The 20792-nt window shown below is 38.3% G+C and overlaps 1 long non-coding RNA gene across 2 annotated transcripts in view; it reads right to left on the minus strand.

Moving 5' to 3' along the window:
* Window positions 1-20792, minus strand: part of LOC131409504 (uncharacterized) — a 211055-nt gene that overhangs the window by 184665 nt on the left and 5598 nt on the right. The window contains exon 3 of one of the 2 annotated variants that reach the window (XR_009220945.1): window positions 4008-4102. The exons of the other annotated variant lie outside the window; for it this stretch is intronic. This is a non-coding gene — a long non-coding RNA (uncharacterized LOC131409504). Of the gene's footprint in view, window positions 1-4007; window positions 4103-20792 lie in introns of those variants that run through there. 2 annotated transcript variants of the gene reach the window in all.

Here is a 20792-nt window from a genome sequence, read left to right on the forward strand (position 1 = left end):
CAGTTCAGATTCAGCAGAGTTGTAGATAGCGATGCTGGATGTGTCTAGTGTTCTCTGGACGTGGATTTCCAAGGCATACAGATCCATTTCCTCTTCTCGTATGCTGGTGATTTCATAGCATATTATTCTGGTTCTCAACTACTCCATGTCCTTATTCTATTATTATTTTTTTTGTGAGGAAGATTGGCCCTGAACTAACATACATTGCCCATCTTCCTCTTTTTGCATGAGGAAGATTGTTGCTGAGCTAACATCTGTGCCAATCTTCCTCTATTTTGTATGCATGGTGAGTAGGTCCGCCCCTGGGGTCCAAACTGGCGAAGCCCGGGCCGCTGAAGCGGAGACCGTGAACTTAACCACTATGCCACGAGGCCGGCCCCTCCATGTCCTTATTTTTATTTATTTATTTATTTTGTGAGGAAGATTAGCCCTGAGCTAACATCTGATGCCAATCCTCTTTTTGTTGAGGAAGATCCGCTCTGGGTTAACATCCGAGTCTCTTCTTCCTCTGCTTTATATGGGACGCTGCCACAGCATAGCTTGACAAGCGGTGCATAGGTGCGTGCCTGGGATCCTAACCGGCAAACCCTGGGCCACCAAAGCAGAGCATGCTCATTTAACTGTTACGCCACCCGGCCAGCCCCTCCATGTCCTTATGTTTTAATATCAGCATCAGTCAGTCAAAACAATCCATATGCTACTTATAAAACAGCATTTTAGCTATGTATAAATATCCTTATAAATATCGTTGAATAATGGATGTGAACTTTGTGCACTTTGAAGAGCTAAAAAAAATAACCTGCTACAATTGTAAATTATTCTAATTACATAATTAGAATAATTAATTCAGTTATCCTAGAAATTTTCCAGATCAAAATATGGGCTCAAGCATGTTTTTTTAATATACGGCACGATAACGCAAAATATACAGGATCTGCTGCCTATGCATCCCTTAGAATACAGACATTAGCTGTTAATGAATAAGCATCAATGTCTATTATATTTAATTGAACATCTCCCAGAATTCAATCTGGATTACATCAGTAATATAATTAAAATGTGACCACAGTAATTATATCACTCGTTATATCATTTACTTAAAAGTTAGAGTTGTACTTCAAGATATTAGAGGGAAATGATCCAATACCTTTGAAATGTACTAATTTCTTCCCTGTTTGAAGAATTCTCATATGATTTATTGCTAAATGTAAACAGCTTCACTCTGCTATGGATATTATCATCTATACCTCACTCTTGAGGAAACCAGGACCCCTATAAAAAGAATTTCTAGAGAATATCAAGTCGTCAGTGGGAATGTCAAAATAAAATTACGGAAACTATTAAAGGCTATTCTTAAATGAAATCAGCAAGCGCCTTAAGATCCAGAACTGTTTTCTGGACGTCTTACATCACCAGAACTTAGCACAGTATATGCCGTACATATCATTGAACTGAACTGAAAAGTCCATGATTTACACATGAAGTCCACTACTCACTGCCTCTGGCAAGATGCAGTACCAGGCTATGTTTGGGCTGTGAAGGGTAAGATAATATTTCTGTTCTCAATGGTCTTTCAACTTGGGTGAAGGGGTGCATTACGGTGAATGAAAATATAATCACAATCAAGACTGTCTGTGAGAAGAAACAAATTTGTGATGCATAAAATAATCACTAAAAATTCCAGAGAATTTATTGTTTTTTTTCTGAAGGATTCAGAGAGGTATAAGAATTGAGTCTATCTCTTTTTTAGGCCAAGAAAAGCTGTAACGGTAAAAGAGATATGCAAAGGCACATGAAAAAGAAAGACTAGCAAAAGTTGGTACTGTATTTCTGAACTCCTCTTTCATTCATACCCTCTACCTTTTATCAGTCTATCCATCCAACTATCGATTATTATTTATCTTTGTTTTTTATCTAACTATGACCTATCTATCCTTTGATTTTTTTTAATCACTTATTATTTGGGGATGTGATGACTGTAATAAACCTTGCAACTAGAAAAATGTGCATGATTGCATACAAGAAACTTGCATTGCTATAGAGTCAGGAACAACTCTGACTCCTACTCATGTGCCTACATTAGGCTTATTACCCCCAGAGAGAGTGACCAGTAGCATTTTTATTGGAACTATTAATTCCAATAGCTCTGAGCCTCTTCTTACATATCCTTGAAAGCACAAGAGAGCAAATGATTAGGAGATAATAGGATCTAACCTAACATAACCTACTGAAAGCCTGAATTTTTAAAAATTTTTGTTTTTAAAGAAATTTGAACAAATTTTGTAATATATACCACAAACATCTGTTTACTGCAACATAAAAATAATATTGTGAATTATTTGTCATCTAAAAAGGTCATATTTATCTTATGACTTTATATATCATCTTCACAGTAATAAATATCACTCCCTCTTGCCACCCATCCTGTGGATATGAGAACTAACTTGAGAACTGCTTGGTAAAGACTAACTTCTAATAATGCTAAAATTATCCTCCTTAACCTGACAGACAGAATCTTCCATGATCTGACCCTTCTCTGGTTATACCTCTTTCCCATCCCTGCCCAATATCGAAATATCTGCTTCAGCCTCAAACTACCTCCAGAACTCTGTCCATTCTCTCTTCCATGCTTCTGTTCACACTGCACCCACTGCTAAATGTCCTTGCTCTCTTCACTGTGCCATTTTCTATTTATCCTTTCAGACTCATCGCAGCGTCTCTTCTTCTGGAAGTCTTTCCTCAACCTCTAGCTCTACCCCTGCCATTATATTTACCCATTGCACATTAACCATCTCTTTATGAGTTTGTTTCTACTGCTAAGTCCATAATCCACCTGCATATCTCCCATGTGTCCCAAAATAATGTCTGGGAAGTAATGGATGTTCAGTAAATTTTGGTCAAAATCAACTTAGTTGAGCATGGTAGAATTCACCTGAAAATTTCCAATGACAATGTCGATGAGAGGAAAGTAATGTTTTTGAAAATGTGTTCTGGAATTAGGGAAGAGGATTCATCAGTGTGGGTAGAGCCAGGCAAACCTATGGGGAAGCTACTGCAATTGCCTATTGCTCAGGAATGGGTTAATCAAGGCTAGCACCAAGGTGAAAATAGTGGGAATGAAATGAAGAAGCAACTTTAAGAGGCAAGCCTTGGTAAATGAGAGTGAAGCAAAAAGAGGATCGAGGATGCTTCTGAAGTGTTCAGATTGAATGATAGTGAGAGTGGAAGGGTCTTTTATTTTGTTCAAAAGATCTCCTTGATTTCTCCCTTTGGAGGGAGCAGTAATGGACAGAAACCACGTCAAAAGGAGAAAGCTGAGCTCAGAGGTCAGCTGCAAAGAAACCAGGTGGCTTCAACACTGGTGGGGAAAATGAAGGCCACTTGCTAAAACCAACAGCCCTCCACTGTCAGGAAGAGCCAACTTGAAGATGGACCTGTAGTGACACCAGGAAAGAAAGCAGGTATCCTCTTGGATCAAGACCCATTAGGTGCTGTAACACAACCATGAACAACCAGTGGAAATGAGTCTAAGACAGTTTGGGGGTGCAACCCACAGAGGCTTCTAGTAACACCCACACACCCAAGGCACAGCTCAGCAACAAGCATCATTCCTAATGTCCTAGTATTATCACTTTTTTATGCCATAACATATGTAAAATCTAAATATTAATTTCTCTTTGTTTTAATGCAAAGTTTTTTGTAAGACCAGCTTAGTTGTATTATTATTACCTACGATTTGTTTCCATGCCATGATTCCTAGCCACTATAGATAACCAGCAGCTCATCCAACTAGACATTCAAATTGAACCAGTTTAACCCAGAAAATAATTTCTTTTATGGCCAGTAACTTTGTTAACTGGAAACTAAATTGGCTCACGCAAAGAACCAGCTGTCTCCCACGGGCTCCTTCCAAATGGCAGCTCTTGTCTATTATGTGTTAGGACATCAGCCTCTGCTAACAGTCTTCTGTGGGCCCCTCTCTTTCTTACCTGCTTCCTGATATGTCTTCTTCTCTCTTGGACTTATTAACAACACTCTCAGCTGGGGTGTTTCTTCAGCAAGTTTATGCTAGTGCTGGCCTAGACCTGAGGCTAGACAGTCCCTAAATATGTGGAGTGATAAAAAAACAGCCATAAGTACTCCTTGGAGAGACATATAGATGTTCATTCATTCATTCACACATTCATTCGTTCTCTAACTCATGCATTCCTCCTTTCTAGTCAATATCTCCTGAGTATTATTTAAGTCCCAGCCACTAATGTGTGATAGACTTGAAAGACAGTCAAGGGAGACTAAGAGACATATATACAGAAGACAGGAAGAATGGAAACAAAGTGGTACTGAAGATATGGTCTGTGACAGATGACCTGAATCAATATCACCTGGGATGCTTTCTAAAAATTCAGATTCCTGGGCTCAACACCCAATCAACTGATTCAGAATCACTAGGATGAAAGTTCTGAAATCTCCGACCATAGCCAAATGTTCTCATCACACATTAAAATGTGTGAACTACTGCAATAGAGAAAGGAGTGTTTATTTTGAATAATCCTTTGGAAGACTCCAGTGTGATCAGAGATTAAGGACAAATTTATAAATAAAAGCTGAGCTCACCAATAATATATTATGTAACATTTAATCTTTAAAAAATATACATGTTTATTTAATTGTCTAAGCCTGTGAAGAATCATGAAGATCATGTGTCTCCATAGAAATATAGAGCAGGAATGCACCCTCTTGTTTTATATATGAGGTGACATGATTTGTTTAATGTCATAGAACTCTGTCTTCCCATAATTTGCTTCCAAACAAAAATGAGATCATGCCTGGGAAATTATTTTATTATCTAATCTAAAAAATACAAAACAGTGTATTCAATTGTTGATATAGTCTTTGTGTTTGAGAACTCATTTCAAAAAATATCTGCCCATAAATAATATAAACTTATATATTAAAATATTTTGGAATCTGTACCTAAGGTTCCAAGGGTATAAGTTTCACTTTGCACAAGGAAAAGCCTGGAAAGTAATGGCATTGTACTCTTTTTCAGTCATTGCACAAGTGGTATCACTCTGGTGTTACTATTTGAGATGAACTCAGCTTAAACTTCGTGATTTATTAAAATCAACACTGAATGAGCACTATTCTAGATCCGGTGGATACAATGGTGATTGATTTATGGTCCCTGGCTTCTGGAAGCAGACAGATGAACAGTTAAATAAAATACAATTAGTAAATAATATGATGGGAGAATATCATGGGAACTCATAATAAGAAAGGGTTAGCCATGGAAGCCTTCTTGGAGAATGTGATGGTTCAGCTGAGTTTTGAAAAACAAGTAGATATTAAGCAGGAGATTTGAGTGTATGCATGGGGTGGGGTGGGGGAGAGGTGTGTGTGTGTCTGATGTGGAGAAACAGGTCAATGGCAGTGAGAAGGGGAATATTTCCACTATATTCCATCTCTGTTGTTCATCTTTCTCTAATACAGCTCACCTCCTGCCATAGTCACAGTCTGATCCAACCTGTGACATCAGCACCAACACAAAAACAACTACAAAACAGGAAGTTGGCTGGGCCCTAAACACCGTCATTTTGAAATGTGCCCCATTGGTGAGGCCTTCTGTCCTCAGTCCTGCCTAATCCTCTAAACTTTGCTAGACTCCCAGCACCTGTGTGTGTTTCCTGAATGATTGATTGCTTCATTTGGGGGTCCTTTCTGGCTCCTCGTCTACTTCTGTTTTCTACTTTTTTCTTGGGTCCTGCCCCAGTCACATCTTGTTTTTACCTTCTGAATTCTGCCTCAACTTGGTTGTTTGTATCCCAACTCCTATTCCGTTGTGGAATATGAAGTGGCACTGTTCAAATTCTGGCTCGTTTTGAGTTAGCAATAAAAGTAAGAGATAATTTTTTTTCCTCAGGCCTGTTTTTGGATGAGTTCACTCATATTTGTTCTACTTGAAACCAGTCTGTACCAGGCTTCATCTGATTACTTCATTCTGCAAGTGAGCCAAATACATAATTGAGTAGGTGTAACCACTGAGTTGCTAAGACTCCAGGGATTGTCATGTCTTTGTTTGGGGAAATGAGAGAAATGCACTATTGAAATATAATGCACAAGATTAACAACACACACAATGGTCCTTCAAATCTGCTTTTTCCTCTCTGAAACGAAATCAAACACATCAAAATGGCTGCCTTAGCTTCTTGAATGAGATTGAATACGAAGAAAAAACAGTAATAATGATCTGCTCTTTTCTGATTCCAAGTGTCAATCCATTGAACTATCAGAGAAAGTGCCCTGACTCAACCACCCAGCTGCTGCTCTAGAGTAAAAATTCTCTTGTGCCAAAATGAATATTTTCTGTTTTAGAAGTTGAGGGCTCACCATCCTCTCTTCTTCATCTTCTGGTAAGCACATCTTCCCCACTCCCACTCTCTGACTCTGGGGCACAGAGGGACTAACCCCATTCTCATTTTCAGTGGCTGGTTCATGGATGAATATATGATCCAATTCGGGCTAATGAGAGTCAGACCTAAAATTCATTTTATTCGAATTTTTAAGAAACAACCACTTTGTTATAAACTTGGATTTGAGACTCAGTATGTCTCTGGAAACCATTCTACCTGAGAGTGAATGGGGCCAACAAAGAGAGAAACAGAGGAGAAAGCTGAGAGATAGCAAGTCCTGATAATATCTTTGAGCCTGTAGATCTGGCCATGCTTTGAAGTCAAAGATACCTTAGATTTTTCAGGCATGTGAAACACTGACTTTATGTTTTTATTTTTACTTTTTGAGCCAATTTTATTTAGATCTTTAAAAACATGAACCTAAAAAAGTCTTGCTTAATGCACTCAAGAAACATATTCAATCCTATCTTTACCATGGTAAGATCTCTTATCTTGGTCTTAACCTCCCCTCCTGTTTTCTTATTGTGATGTATTCATATGCTCTGTTAGAGCATCCTATACAATTTGTTTTATAGGATAGTTATATTTGCATAAACATGCTCCAGTAACAACTTGGTGGGTAAGAACTATGCACATTCATCCACCTTTATGCACAGCAATGTCCATGAATAGCTTGAATAAAATAGACACTGTCCAAGGGTTTCTTCAACTATAACAAATTAATTTATTGAGCCTTAACACTCAAGATGGAGTTTCAGTTTCTGACATGATGAGAATCACTGCTGCTTAACTTTTTTGTTAATTTTACTTTCAGAAGGTCAGGGCTATGGTTTGAGGAGTTTTCTCTGAGCTTCTTGATGGAGATGAATTATCAAAGGGGTATATACTGCCATTTTGAGCAACACTAAAACCAATTCATCAGCATCAAGAACTATCAGGAGTCAAGACTGATTTTAAAGAACAAGAAAATAAAAGCAGAACTCAATTTGAGTTAACATTAAGGGGCTCAGGATCTCATTCAGATTAATAATTAATGAATAATATAGCTCTCATGTATGGGAAACTTTCCCTGGGCCAGTCTCTTATACATATTATTTATAATCCCCACAGTAACACTGCAAGGTGGTTATTATTAATCTCATTTTGCATGTGTCAGATAACTTTTGCTACATAACAAACCACTCCAAAAATTAATGGCTTAAAACAACAAGCTTCTCTTATGTTGCAGAATTTTGTGTGTCCAAAGAGCAGCTTATGTGAGTTAATTCAGCTGATCTCTGCAGTCAACTGACATTTGGTGCTAGATGGTCTTCAAAGGCTTACCTCACATGTCTGGTCATTGCTAGGTTTTGGTCAGGACCCTCAGTTCTCCGCCAGATGACTGCTCTGAAAGGCTAGCTTGGGCTCTTTCATGTTGTGGTTTCAAGATTTCAAATATAGCAAGAGAGGTAAAGCCTCAATGAGCAAGTACGTTTCCAGTCCATGCTGATGTTAAATTCTCTAATGCCCTATTAGCCAAAGCGTGTCACACAGACTTACTCAGATTTAAGAGGTAGAGAAATATAGCCAGGTTGTGATAGGAGGAGTGGCAAAGTTGCATTTCAAAGGGATATGCATATGGTGATAGGAGGAATTATACTGTGGTTATTTTTGGAAAAAAAAAAAATATTGAAAGCAAAATCTACGGCAGAAAAGAAAAGCAACATGTCTAAAAGCACAGAGCTCAGACCAAAGCAAAAAAGAGTTTGAGTTAAAGACATGGAATTCTACATTCCATAAGACTGAGTAATAAACTGAAACAGCTAAGGGCAGAGTTGTGGTTCATCCCACAGAGCAGATCCTTACATATCTGCCCGTCTTAGAGGGGCTCCTTCTTCCACTGCACCTGTGTTTATGCCTTCCTTGATCAAATGAGAAGCTCTACATCTAGATCACTTATTGTTTACATAGTTTTGATTAATACCTCATCTGCAGTGTGTTCAATAGCACAAGTCTCATATAAGAAAGACCCAAACTCAAATGCCTGCAGGAGGCAGGCAGGTAACATAAGGTGTGAGCCTGACTGCACATGAGACAATAAGAGGATGTAGAACCTGGAGGAATATGAAGCATCAGCACCATCTAAAAGTTTCCAAGTTAGAAAAAAATCACAACACTGTTCTGCCCCCAAAAAATCTGTCTCGGGGCCAAAGATGGCCAAGAACTACCTGTGACCTCTGCCATGTAAATACCTGCTTGTCTTTACCTGGAATTAGCAACATTCCAAAAGAAATGATTTCCACAGAGTCCTGTCCTACAACTGAGGCAGGGATGTGTGGGAATCTCTCTACTTCTTCAAAAGGAACCCCAATGGGCTTTTGGTAGTGATGAGATCACCATTGAATCTACCTTTTCCCAGGGTTGTGGTGTTTAGCCTATCCTTCAGAGGGACCATCAGTCGAGCAGGCCTGATGGGTGCTCAGGCTGCATAAGACATCATTCTCAGCCCTGGAGGTGAGATGTCGGACATCCTGAACCCCGCCAGGTGGAGGAAATGCCCACAACGAAAAGAACTGGAGGTTCAGTTTGTCAGCAGTCAAAGGGCAATGGAAAGCTGTGTACTTTTTATCTAAAACTGTGAGAAAACCAAGCATTTAATACCACTGTTCCAACTTCAAACCAATCAAACATTGGCAGTTTGGGATTGTTTTATTTTGAGGCTTTAGCTTATCTCCATGGGATAAAAGCTTTTCCAAACTGGCTTTAACTAAAAATGTCATCAATCCCAGCTGCTCACTGGGTAGCAGAAAGTGTGGTAACAGAAGGCCCCTTTTGATAGCCCTCTTCCGTAATATCATCCAAATTTGCATGGCAAAGATGTGGGAGCTATTTATATGTTGATTATTACAGTGCTGCAGTTTATATTTTTCCCAGCACAGTTGAAAATTATATTTAGAAAGGCTGACATCATCTTTAAATATATATTATAGCTCTCATTTGGTGGAGATGAGCTGTTGAAATACATGCCACCTACTCAACTTCTCAGAAAAATGGCATAGATGTTTCACACATGGTTATATATAAACGTGTACACTGGCATGGAACTGCACCAGAACCTATAGGAATTGGAGGGAGATTTTGGGCTCTGGTTTTTGCCTTCTCAGTTTGCTCTTTATTTAAAAAGAAAGATGGGCAATGTGATTTAGTTGTAAGAACACAGGTTTTGCAGCCAGAAAGTTCTGAATTCTGAATTCTAGCTCTGCTACATAATAGCGGTGTGATCTTAGAAAAGCTATTTATCCATTGTAAATATCTGTATTTCTCAAGTATAAAATGTGACTGTGGGGCCAGCCCCGTGGCTTAGCGGTTGGATGCGCGAGCTCCGCTGCTGGCGGCCCGGGTTCGGATCCCGGGCACGCACTGACGCACCGCTTCTCCGGCCATGCTGAGGCTGTGTCCCACATACAGCAACTAGAAGGATGTGCAGCTATGACCTACAACTGTCTACTGGGGCTTTGGGGGGAAAAAATAAATAAATAAAATCTTAAAAAAAAAATGTGACTGTGAATGCTCATCTGGGAAATATTAGAAATAAATTATGCAGTCCAGTTAACAGTTAATGAAAAAGAATGATTAGCATTATTAAAGCACATTCCCAGCAATAGAATGTGTGCCTTACATAGATCATGATGGTTAATTTTACATGTCAAATTGACTGGGCCACAGGATGTCCAGATATTTGGTCAAACATTATTCTGGGTGTGTCTGTGAGGTTGTTTTTGGATGATATTAACATTTAAATTGGACTGAGTAAAGCAGATTGCCCTCCCTAATGTGGGTGGGCCTCATCCAATCAGTTGAAGGCCTGAATAGAGCAAAAAAGCTGACACTCCCCTGAGTAACAGAGATTTCCTCTTACCTGACTGCCTTTCACCTTGAACATCAACATTTTTTCCTACCTGCAGACTCAAACTGAAATCTCAGCTCTTCCTGGATCTCAAGCCCACTCACGTTTGGTTAGGAACTACATCATCAGCTCTTCTGCTTCTCAGGCCTTCAGATTCCAACTGGAGCCAAACCATCGGCTCTCCTGGGTCTCCAGCTTTCTGACTCACCCTACAGATCTTGGGACTTGTTAGCCTCCATAATCATGTGACCCAATTCCTGATAATAAATCTCTTTCTATATCTATATATATTGTTGGTTTTGTTTCTCTGAAAAATCTTACTAATACATACATCATCCAGTGATGTGTTAAGTTCCCAAGAATAACTTGTTGAGGGAGAAGATATTTCTCTATTAACTCCATTTCACTTGCCCCAGTCAACAGATGATGAAAATGAGGCCTCCAGAAATAAATTAAGTGTTTTAAGGTCATAGACATATTACATGGTGGAAGCAGGATTTGAAACCTGGAAATGTAACGCTATATTCTATCCATTTAACTACTATCCTATATTGTCTGGAGGCTACATGTTAGCTAAAAGCCAGCTGCTATTCCAGCCTGGAGAAGTTTTCAGAAACCTGAGGCTCACAGTGAAAGAGAATCAAGAATATTGTAATATGTCAGTTTACCTTAGGGAGAAGTGTGAGCAGCATCGCACTGCATTGTGGGAGGGTACAGAGCAAGCCGGGAAACCTGTAGGCGTAGTTCTGTGGAGTGTGGTTGGGACTTGGAAATGTTTCGGTTTCCTTGGACTATCAGTCTCCACCCATCATCTACATGGAATCTGGAATCTAATTGCTGATACCAGCCAGATTTGTGTTTGCAATTCTGTGGCACATCTGAGTGACCATGGCCCTAGAGGGATATCCATGACTGAAATGGCATCTAAAATGTTTTAATTCTCTAAGAGAGCAAATTCAGAGCAGTACTTTCCTTATTAGCTTTTAAGTGTCAGAGTCCAAACTTTCACCAACGGGGCTTCATGGCTTAAAGTAACTAAAAAATTCACATTGTTTAACATAATAAGCCAACTTTCACACTTTAGATGAGAGGAGCCAGATATTCAGGATAAATGTACCTTTTTGAGGGATTATATGACCACTGTGTTTAATAACTTGAGGCCTCTAAAATGACACTTAGATATAGTTTGCTGAATTTGACTATTATGAAAAATTCTTCAAAAATCATTTCCCAGGAATAGAAATAAAAATACAGCTGCAAGTGCTAAGAGTAGTGAGATGACATTTTGTTTTTTATAAGCTAGTTGGCAAAAATTCAACTTTCATAAGCACACATGCCTGTCTCAAGCTTTTAAGGAATCAGTTTTATGTTTCGTGCCATTCTTTCTTGTTGCCGATTAAGCAAGTCCCAGTTTGAGCTGAGATTAGTTTTTATATGAAGCTCAAAGGTAAGTCATTTTATATAATATTTGCATATACATAATTGTTTCCACACACTTCATCCCTACTACCCTCCCCCCACCCCAGAGGGTGGTACTATTACATAGTACTGTAAAACTGATTGGTTTGAAACCTCACTCTCAACATGTCACATCCTTGTTTAAGAAAAAGATTCTGTTTCATTAAATCAAAATGCTTCATGCTGGTACTCATAGTCCTCAACAGCCTGACCCCACCTTCCTTGATAGTTATAATGAGAATCATATCTTTTTTAAAAAAAGAGTTTTTTCTTTTTGACTTCCTGAAAACAATGCCTTAATAAACAAGCCTGTCTTGCCTTCTCTAGTTCAGAAACAATTGAGAATTAAGACATGGGAGCTGTAAGGATTCTGATCAGAGTATCAACTCTATTACCAAAAAGTAGATATTGAGAAAAACATGGCTTGTAACTGCCGTCATGTATTCAGAGTTTCTCTCTCCCTTTCTCTAACTTAACCCCACAACAGCAGACACCTCCTTGCAGGGGCAGACCCAGCCCTGGTTAGCTCACATATCAAGGAGAAAAGACCAGAATTTACCCTCTCAGCAGAAGGCTGACCCAAAAGAGTGAGAAATGAGCTGAGTCAAACTTACCTGTGTCCTTCTCTCCCACTCACCTGCGCAAGAAGTCCACATATGGTAGGTGTGCGTGGAAAGAAGATGGGTGTGTTTCTCATCCTCTCTCTGTATTAGTTTTCTACTGCTGCATAGCAAATAACCACAAACTTAGAGACTTAAAACAACACCTATTTATTATCTCAAAATTCTGTATGTCAGTCTACCTCAGGTCATCAGGCTGAAATCAAGGTCTTGGACAGACTGAGGTCTTATCTGGAGGTTCTGGAGAAAATCCACTTCTAATCCCATTCTTGTTGGAAGAATTCAGTTCCTTGTGGTTGTAAGACTGAGGTTCCCATTTTCTTGCTGGCTGTCAGCCAGGGGCTACACTCAGTTCCTAGAGGCCACCCTCATTCCTTGCCACGTGGCCCCTCCAATTTCAAGTCAGCAAGGGTACAGCAAATATGTCTTGTGCTTTGAATCTCTGACATTTCTGTCTCTGAGCTCTAGACCTAGATTTTAAATAAGCTTTTTATTTAAGAATAGTTTTAGATTTACAGAATTATTGTAAAGATAATATGGAGAGTTCCCATATACCACACACTCAGGTTCTCTAATTATTAACATCTTTCATTAATATGGTATATTTTCCACAATTAATAAACCAAGTTGATATACTGTTATTAACTAAACTCCATATTTAATCAGATTTCCTCAGATTTTCTTAATGTCCTTTTTCTGTTCCAGAATCCCATCCCATATGCCGCGTTACATTTAATCTTCTAAGTTTTCTCTTGGCTGTAATAGTTTTCCAGGTTTCCAAATTTGTGAGGAGCTTGACAGTTTTGAGGATTACTAGTCAAGTATTTTGTATAATGCCCCTCAATTAGGATTTGGCTCATGTTTTTCTCATTAGATTGGGGTAATGTGTTTATAGGCAGAAGATCACCAAGATAAAGTGCCCTTCTTGTCACATTCTATCAAGGGCACATGCTGTCAATATGACTTATCACTGTTGATATTAACTCAGTCAAGTGGCTTAAAGTAGTTACTGTCAGTAAAGTTACTCTGTCGTTTCCCCCTTTCCATACTGTACTCTGGAAGTAGGTCACAATGTGCACTGTACACTTAAAGGGTGGAGAGTTATATCCTACTTCTGTAAATGTAGAATATCGACGTAAGATATTTGGAAATCTTATACACAGAATATTTGTTTCTTCTCTCCTATTTATTTATTTGTTCAGTCATTTGTTTATATCAGTATGAACTCACAGAATTTATTTAACACTTTGGTTTACAATACAATATTTATTTATTTATTTATTTTGTTACTCAAATTATTTCAGCTTTAGCCATTGGAAGTCCCTTCAGTTAGCGCCTGCATCCCTTTCACATCCACCCAGAATACTTCCCTTTCTTATAGTCAATTCTGCTACATAACATAACCTAATCACAAGAGTGAATTCCATCACATTGCTGGTCTTAGATATTGTGCAGAATATGTACACCAAGGAACAAGAAATCTTGAGGGCACCTTACAATTTTGCCTACCACAATCTCCCTCCTAAAAAGTGAAGTAGAAAGTTACTAAATCCTATAAAAAATTATAAATGGGAAATAAATCTCCTCCACCTTAATACAATGCACACATATTATGGAGGAAAGAGGATTTCCTTGTGTTTCTGTGCATACAACCTTGCTGAATTTATTTTTCTGACATTTTCTCCTCCCTTTCACTCATACTCCACATCTTATCTATTAGCAATACTTATTGGGTCTATGTTCAAATGTGTCAACCACTCCCCACTGTGTCCATGGTCTAAGTTACCATCTTCTTTACCTAACAGAGTACTCTAGCCTCCTCACTGGCCTCCTTAGACCAGTTGCAAGAAGTAGAAGGATTAAAACAACAAAACACATTAGAGCAGATCCCTAATCTCCTCAAAAATTTCCAATAGCTTCCTAAAGCTGTTAGAATAAAACCCAAAATCCTTACCAGAGCCTGCAAGGCTCCAAGTCAGTGCCTTGAACACTATCTGTGGAGAAGGACCAGTCCTCCCCACCAACTCTTTTGTATAATGGACTCATCAGGCTGTCACAATCTGAACCTACTGAACATTTCAGCTTCACTAAAAGTGAGATAAATAGACATGGTGTGTGTCTTGATGTGATCTATCACTTACAAGCTATTCACAAAACAAAACACAAATCTAATCAAGCCTCTAAAGCTAACTTTCATTTTAAGGGACAACTCACAGTGTGTTTGCAATAAGTCAATGACATGAAAAAAAATGTTAGGGATATTCCAAGTATAATGTTAGATCTTGATTGGATCCTGATATAAACAAAGCAACTATAAAAACACATTTTGATATAATTTAGGAAATGTGAATATGGACTGAGTATTAAACAGAAATGGAGAATACTGCTAATCATACTTATTTTTGATAATATGATTTGTAAGAAAATGCTCACTTTTTAGATACTCTTACTGAAATATATAGAGGTGAAATGACATAATGTCTGTGATTTGCTTTAAAATACATCAGTACACAAGGTAAAAGAAATGACAAAAGGGATAGACGAAACATACGACAAAACCTTACAATTGTTAAATCTGGGCAATATATGGGAATAATTTGAATTAGTTTTCATTCAATAATTTTCACTAAATTTAAAAACAAAAACAAAAACAAAAACCCATACCTCTCTAGGGTAAGGACCTTCCACTAGACTTCTCTATTGTTAGCGACCACACACCTGGCTACAGGATCCAGATGCTGTCTTAGGTCTGAATCAAGACGAGGCTCACCATGCTCCTCACAGGCTCCCTGTTTTCCTGCCTTTTTCTTTAGTTCCAGAAACCATACCACACCAAGGCCATTCATCCTGCCCACAGCTTCATCCTGATCACAATTCTTGACTATTCTGAGTTGCCATGAGAACATCATACTGCTCACAACTGGAGTGTTGAGTTTTGGTCCTTGTACACATTCAAGTCTAAATAGTGGATTGTGATAATCAAGAAAGAATTTACTGGAGACCTAAAAGGGGAGAACAATTTGTAATTTTAAAGGGTCAGGTTTCGTCACTTCAGGTGGAGGAAGAGAGAAAAGCAATAACCCGAAGGCTTTTTGGCCTCTGTGAGCCCAATACACCTTAGAGAGAATTAAGAGACTTACCTGATTATCAATTACAACAATTATGTTAATAACTAATATTAATTGAGTTCAGTTTATACTAGGCACCAGAATGAGGCCCTTACATTCATTATCTCATTTATTTCTTGTAAGAACTCCACAAGGTGGTCATTATTAATGTTCATATTTTACAATGCTGAATTAACTTGCAAAAGTAAGACAACTACAAAGTGAAGGAGTCAGGATTTGATCCCAGGTCTCACCCACAGCCCACATTCTGCTAAGAAATAGAGAAAATAAAATTTTCCCCCAAATATGGGGGCATCTGTTAAGTATAGAAACTTTTTTTTTTAAGAAAAGTCTTGTGTTTTTTTTTTTTCATTTATTTAAGTTTTGTTGATTCATTGTCTGTATGCGTCAGATGCTGTGCCAGGATTAGAAGAATATTGGTAAACGTGACCTGGTACCAGCTTTTGAAGAGCTCAAAATCCAGTTGGTGAGAATGACACAAAAGATCATCAGAATACAGTATTATAGGTGTTAAAATTGAGATGTACAAAGTGTTTGTTTTTCTGTCTTTTGCAGTTTGCCTGCAAGTTAGACTTTAGAATAAGGGCTGAAATTGAAGTGTTTATGAAAGGTGTAACTGAGGGAAAAAGTTAAATGTTAGCCTGAAATAGAGTTGGGGAAGACAGTTTAGAGGAGAGGATATAGGGTAAGAAAAATGAGTAGGACTTCAGCAGAGCAGATAGTGGCCGAAATAAGCAAGAGAGTGAAAGTTCTGCAGAGGTCAGGGCTCAGAGGGCTCTGGATGAGGAGGGAGCTGTGGCTCTGAAGAAGGCTGGGGTTCCAAATGTCATGATTTTATCCAGAACATTCCATCAGCCTCACTTTTTTTAAGGCAGAGGAAATATTCAGCCAGACATATTAGAAGATGGTGGGCAGCTGCACAAAATTTTGCTAGAATCTTTTTGACTGATGTCCAATCTTGAGTATGAACTTTACCGTAAACTATTAAAAGATAACATTTCCTTGAAGTAATTCTTTTCTTTTCTTTTTTTTTTTCCAGTTGGGGGATAAATTTCCTTATACGTGGTCTCTATTTTTGTCGTGGAATTTGAAGGGAAAACAAACCACTGCATGGTGTTCTAAGTAAGTAGTCCCTTCAGAATGCCACCTGAGCCCCTTGGCAAGCATAATGGCTGCTTGGGATGCCAAACCTGGATGAAGCAGATAAGGGACTAATAGTAATTGCTGTTTCCAACCCTTTTGGAAGTTTCCAAGCTGTCTTTGGCATCTGTTCCATGCATGTTCCACTAGGGAGTGAGGGATTTTGAAGATACTATTAACATTTTTTGTCAATTAGGAAATGTGTGATCAAATAATTGCCCTGAACCATTCAAGATGGCCCACCTCAGAGAGTTGAAACAAAGCAATGGAAGGCTGTCTATACTTCACCTCAGTCGTACAGTTTACTTAGGGTATGGTGTTAAGTGAAAAATCTAAATTATGAAAGATTCTTAGGGGCGTGTTTGTCCACATGGCTTGGAAATATCTGCTTATTTGAACATCCTTTATGCAGTGTAGGCTTCTGGCAAAATAAACCATTCTATTTTTTCCATAAGTAGTCTGGGATGCCCTACTTCAGTGCCCATAACGATGATCTTTCCTCCACAGGGGGAGTCTGTTTCTTCTTTCTCAACTTTTCTAAATGTGATTTGTTTCATCCACATCTGGATTAACTCCTGATTTTGCCATTTAACAGTTTAGTGATCTTCAGCAAATCCTTTAACCTCTTTATACCCCAGTTTCCTCATCTGTAAAGTAAAGATGATGGCCGTGTTTAACACTTAGGATCATTCTAAGTGTTAACGGAGATAAATAATGTCCATGCAGCACTTAACACTTAATAAATGCTTAATGATTGTCACCTATTATTTTAACATAAATTGTTACAATATTAGTAGCCTGCTCTATTGCCATCACTATCACAGTATCCTTTCTGATTCTCTACATAGAAGTCATCCTCTGCCTGCTCTGAATTCTCATTGCAATGTACCTGCATCCTTTTCATAGAATGCATCATTACTTACCTTACGTATCAATTAATATATACATGTTCTGTCTCCCTAGTAACTTCTGGAGGTCAGTATCCATATTTGATTCACTTGTACGTCCACATTTTCTAGAATGCTTATATGCTTTTGGGAACAACTTAAAAATATTTTTTGCATAGATATTTTATCCCCTTCACGTTTTGAAAGTGATCAGCAAATAACTTGTCCACGTAAGTTAGAAGGTCTCAGTGGGGCCACCAGCTCCTCTTGCTTAGATGGCCCTCAAGGTCTCCTAACTGACCTCCTTGACTCCAAGCCCTCCAGCCACACTTTCTAGAGAGAGATTTTCCTAAGGAATAAATTTGATGGGGTTACTCTTTTGCTTTATTTCCTTCAATGGCATTCCATGGCCAGTCCAGCCTTCAGCATTGCCATAGAGGAAACTTCATAATCTTCTGACTCCTACTTCCTCTTTTCCAAACTTGTCTCTCATCACTTTCTTCATCTCCTGTAATACGCAGTACCTATACTGGACTACTTGAAATATGACATTTTCCAGACTCTCTCTCCCAGCTGCTCTGTGCACCTTTCTTTTTGTCTGGAATAAACTGCTTATCACTTTCCACTCTCATCTAGCTTGCTGTGACTCATCCTTTAGGATTCAGCTTAAATGTAACCGTGTCATCTCACCGAGAAAGCCTTTCCAGCCCCTCTCTATTTTGGTTATTTCCCTGTCCTATATGCTGTCTTCTCACCCTGTATGTATCTCTATCACAACACTTAAAGCACGGCATTAAAATTTATTATTTTACATGTAGGTTTTACATTTCAGATTGTAAAATTCTTAAGTAAAAACCTCTCAACCATCTTATTCATCTCTGGGGATTCCCTTCTGGGTGGTCCAAGATCTCTAATGACCTAGAATCTACCTCACTACCTTCTACCCTCATCTCTACCCTCTCCCCACCTCACCTTTAATTAATACCAAACTGCATAAAGTTTCCTTCAGATACTAATCTATTTAATGTTTTCATGCATTTTTGAATGCAGTTCACCCTTCCTATAAAACCCATTTCAACTTTTTTCTCCTGATCAATATTTAACTTTTTACTGAAATTTATCTCAGGGATTATTTCTTCTAGAAAGTTTTTATAAACACTCAATTTGAATTAAGTACCCTTCTGTGTTCTCTGACATGTATAACATGTCTGACTTCAGCTTCCCTCATGAGTAGATTCATATTTTTCCAACAAAAATCTGTTGACCACTTAATGTGCATCTGGTGTCTTCTAGACCATGGTTTTACAACCTTGACACTGTTGACATTTTAGAGCAGGTAATTGTTTGTTGTGAAGTCTGTTTTGTGTATTGTATGTTTAGCAGCTTTCCTCACCCATGCATGCTAGATGGCTATAACATGCACCCCCGCCCTTGTTGTGACAAAAAACAAAAAGGTCTCCAAATTTTGCAAAATATCACCTATGGGGCAAAATCATCCTTGGCTGAGAACCACTGCTCTAGATCCTAAGATTAGAACTCACAGTTCTTCTATTTGCTTACAGTGATGGATGCATATTTAATCCCCTGAAGAGTACTTTTTTGTGTCGATTTATTGTTGATAAAGGGTACATGTTTAGAACCTAGGAAACGAATTCTATTTCCCATTAGTGTAATACTCTCTTATTTCAAAGAGCCTTTTCTAGATTAAATAAATAAAAGCTTTTCTATTTGCTGACAAATACACTAGGCAAGAAACAAAGAGTATTATGACATTGTCATTATAAGTAATAGGCAGTAAGCACCAAGGATTGGTAATAGAAGATCAACATAAAAATGTTGCTAAAAAGTTGAGGATTTGGGCAAGTTTCTATTCATTTAATGCTATTTTGCATTCACATCAATAGTTTCCATAGTTTCCGTCGCATCAATATTCACTACTTTTTTTTTTAATCCTAAATCACAATATGAATTAAACCTTTTTTCTTCATGATCTGGTTATGGCAGATCATCAATTTTTCAATTTAACTCAATATAACTGAGTTTTATGGAATTCAACACAGATTGTGAACCCTCCTCTGTGTGCCTAATTCTTTAATAATGTTTTAGGACTTTGTTCAAGGTACTGACCACCTGGTGGTTGTCCAAGATCTAAAGAAAGACTAGAGTTAGGGAGGAAAAAAAATTCCATGTGGTTGTAGAGGCTTCTCAGGGGAAGTAATGCAGATAGTTGGTTTTGAAGAATGAGTAGGAATCTTTCAGATAGACAAGACAATGAGACTACACCAGAGGATGGCACCAGAATGCAAATCAATGCATGGCTTCCTTCCTAAAAAATGTCTTGCTACAAGAAACTCAGCAATGTAGATGATTTAAGTTCTGACACAAGTTTCTTATTGCTTTGAGGATTGGTTACAAACATTTTGTAGACCAGAAGAGGTCCATTGACCATGCTTTGAGTAACTCTGTTGTAGGCACAAAAAGCAACATATACGGACCAGAGTCATAAGACCATTTTAGCAAGCTTATTCTATCAGAATTTTTGAAAACTTAAATTAGGGCATAACGTTGAGTATGGTTAAGGTAGGAACAGGAATTGGGGGAAAAAAGTAAAAACAAAAAACCTTACCACCCTATAGTGAATTGGGTCTGTATCCTAGTATTTTCTTATAAGTCAGTATTTGAGCGAGGGGTATATGGGAACTCTCTATACTATCTTCACAATTTTTCTGTAAATCTAATACTATCCTACAATAAACTGTTTATTTTTAAAAAACAACGAAAAGCTTTGTGAGAAGAGAGAATAGCCTGCACAATGGGAGAAGGTCAGCAGAAGGGAATTGTTAGGCTAGGCAAGGAGTTGAAACATTGGAAGGGATTGAGTTCCCTGTGTTTTTGCAATTATAGATCCCTATCCTTAGCCCCTCCATGATCCCTTTCTTACCACGTGTGCCCTTGCTCTCACGTCCTCTTATTACTAATTAGGCTGTTTTATGTGAATTTCAGCATCCAATATTTCATATTTAATAACCCTGCATCAGAGGAAATGGGAAGTCAAACAGGCTGGAATTTATTGCCAGGTGTTCCGGAGAACATCTGGGGCATTTATAGCAAACCCACAAAATTCCTCAATACCCTGAGGAATCTACAACCCACACTTCCAGGAATCCAATAAGTTTCAGCTGAGAATCCTATAAATACCACAGGACAAGGGCTATACTCTGATCAAGCTCATTCACTGGATATTCAGGCGACAGGAAGTTGAC

The sequence above is a fragment of the Diceros bicornis genome, chromosome 8, assembly GCF_020826845.1.
Source record: "Diceros bicornis minor isolate mBicDic1 chromosome 8, mDicBic1.mat.cur, whole genome shotgun sequence".
Lineage (NCBI taxonomy): Eukaryota > Metazoa > Chordata > Mammalia > Perissodactyla > Rhinocerotidae > Diceros > Diceros bicornis.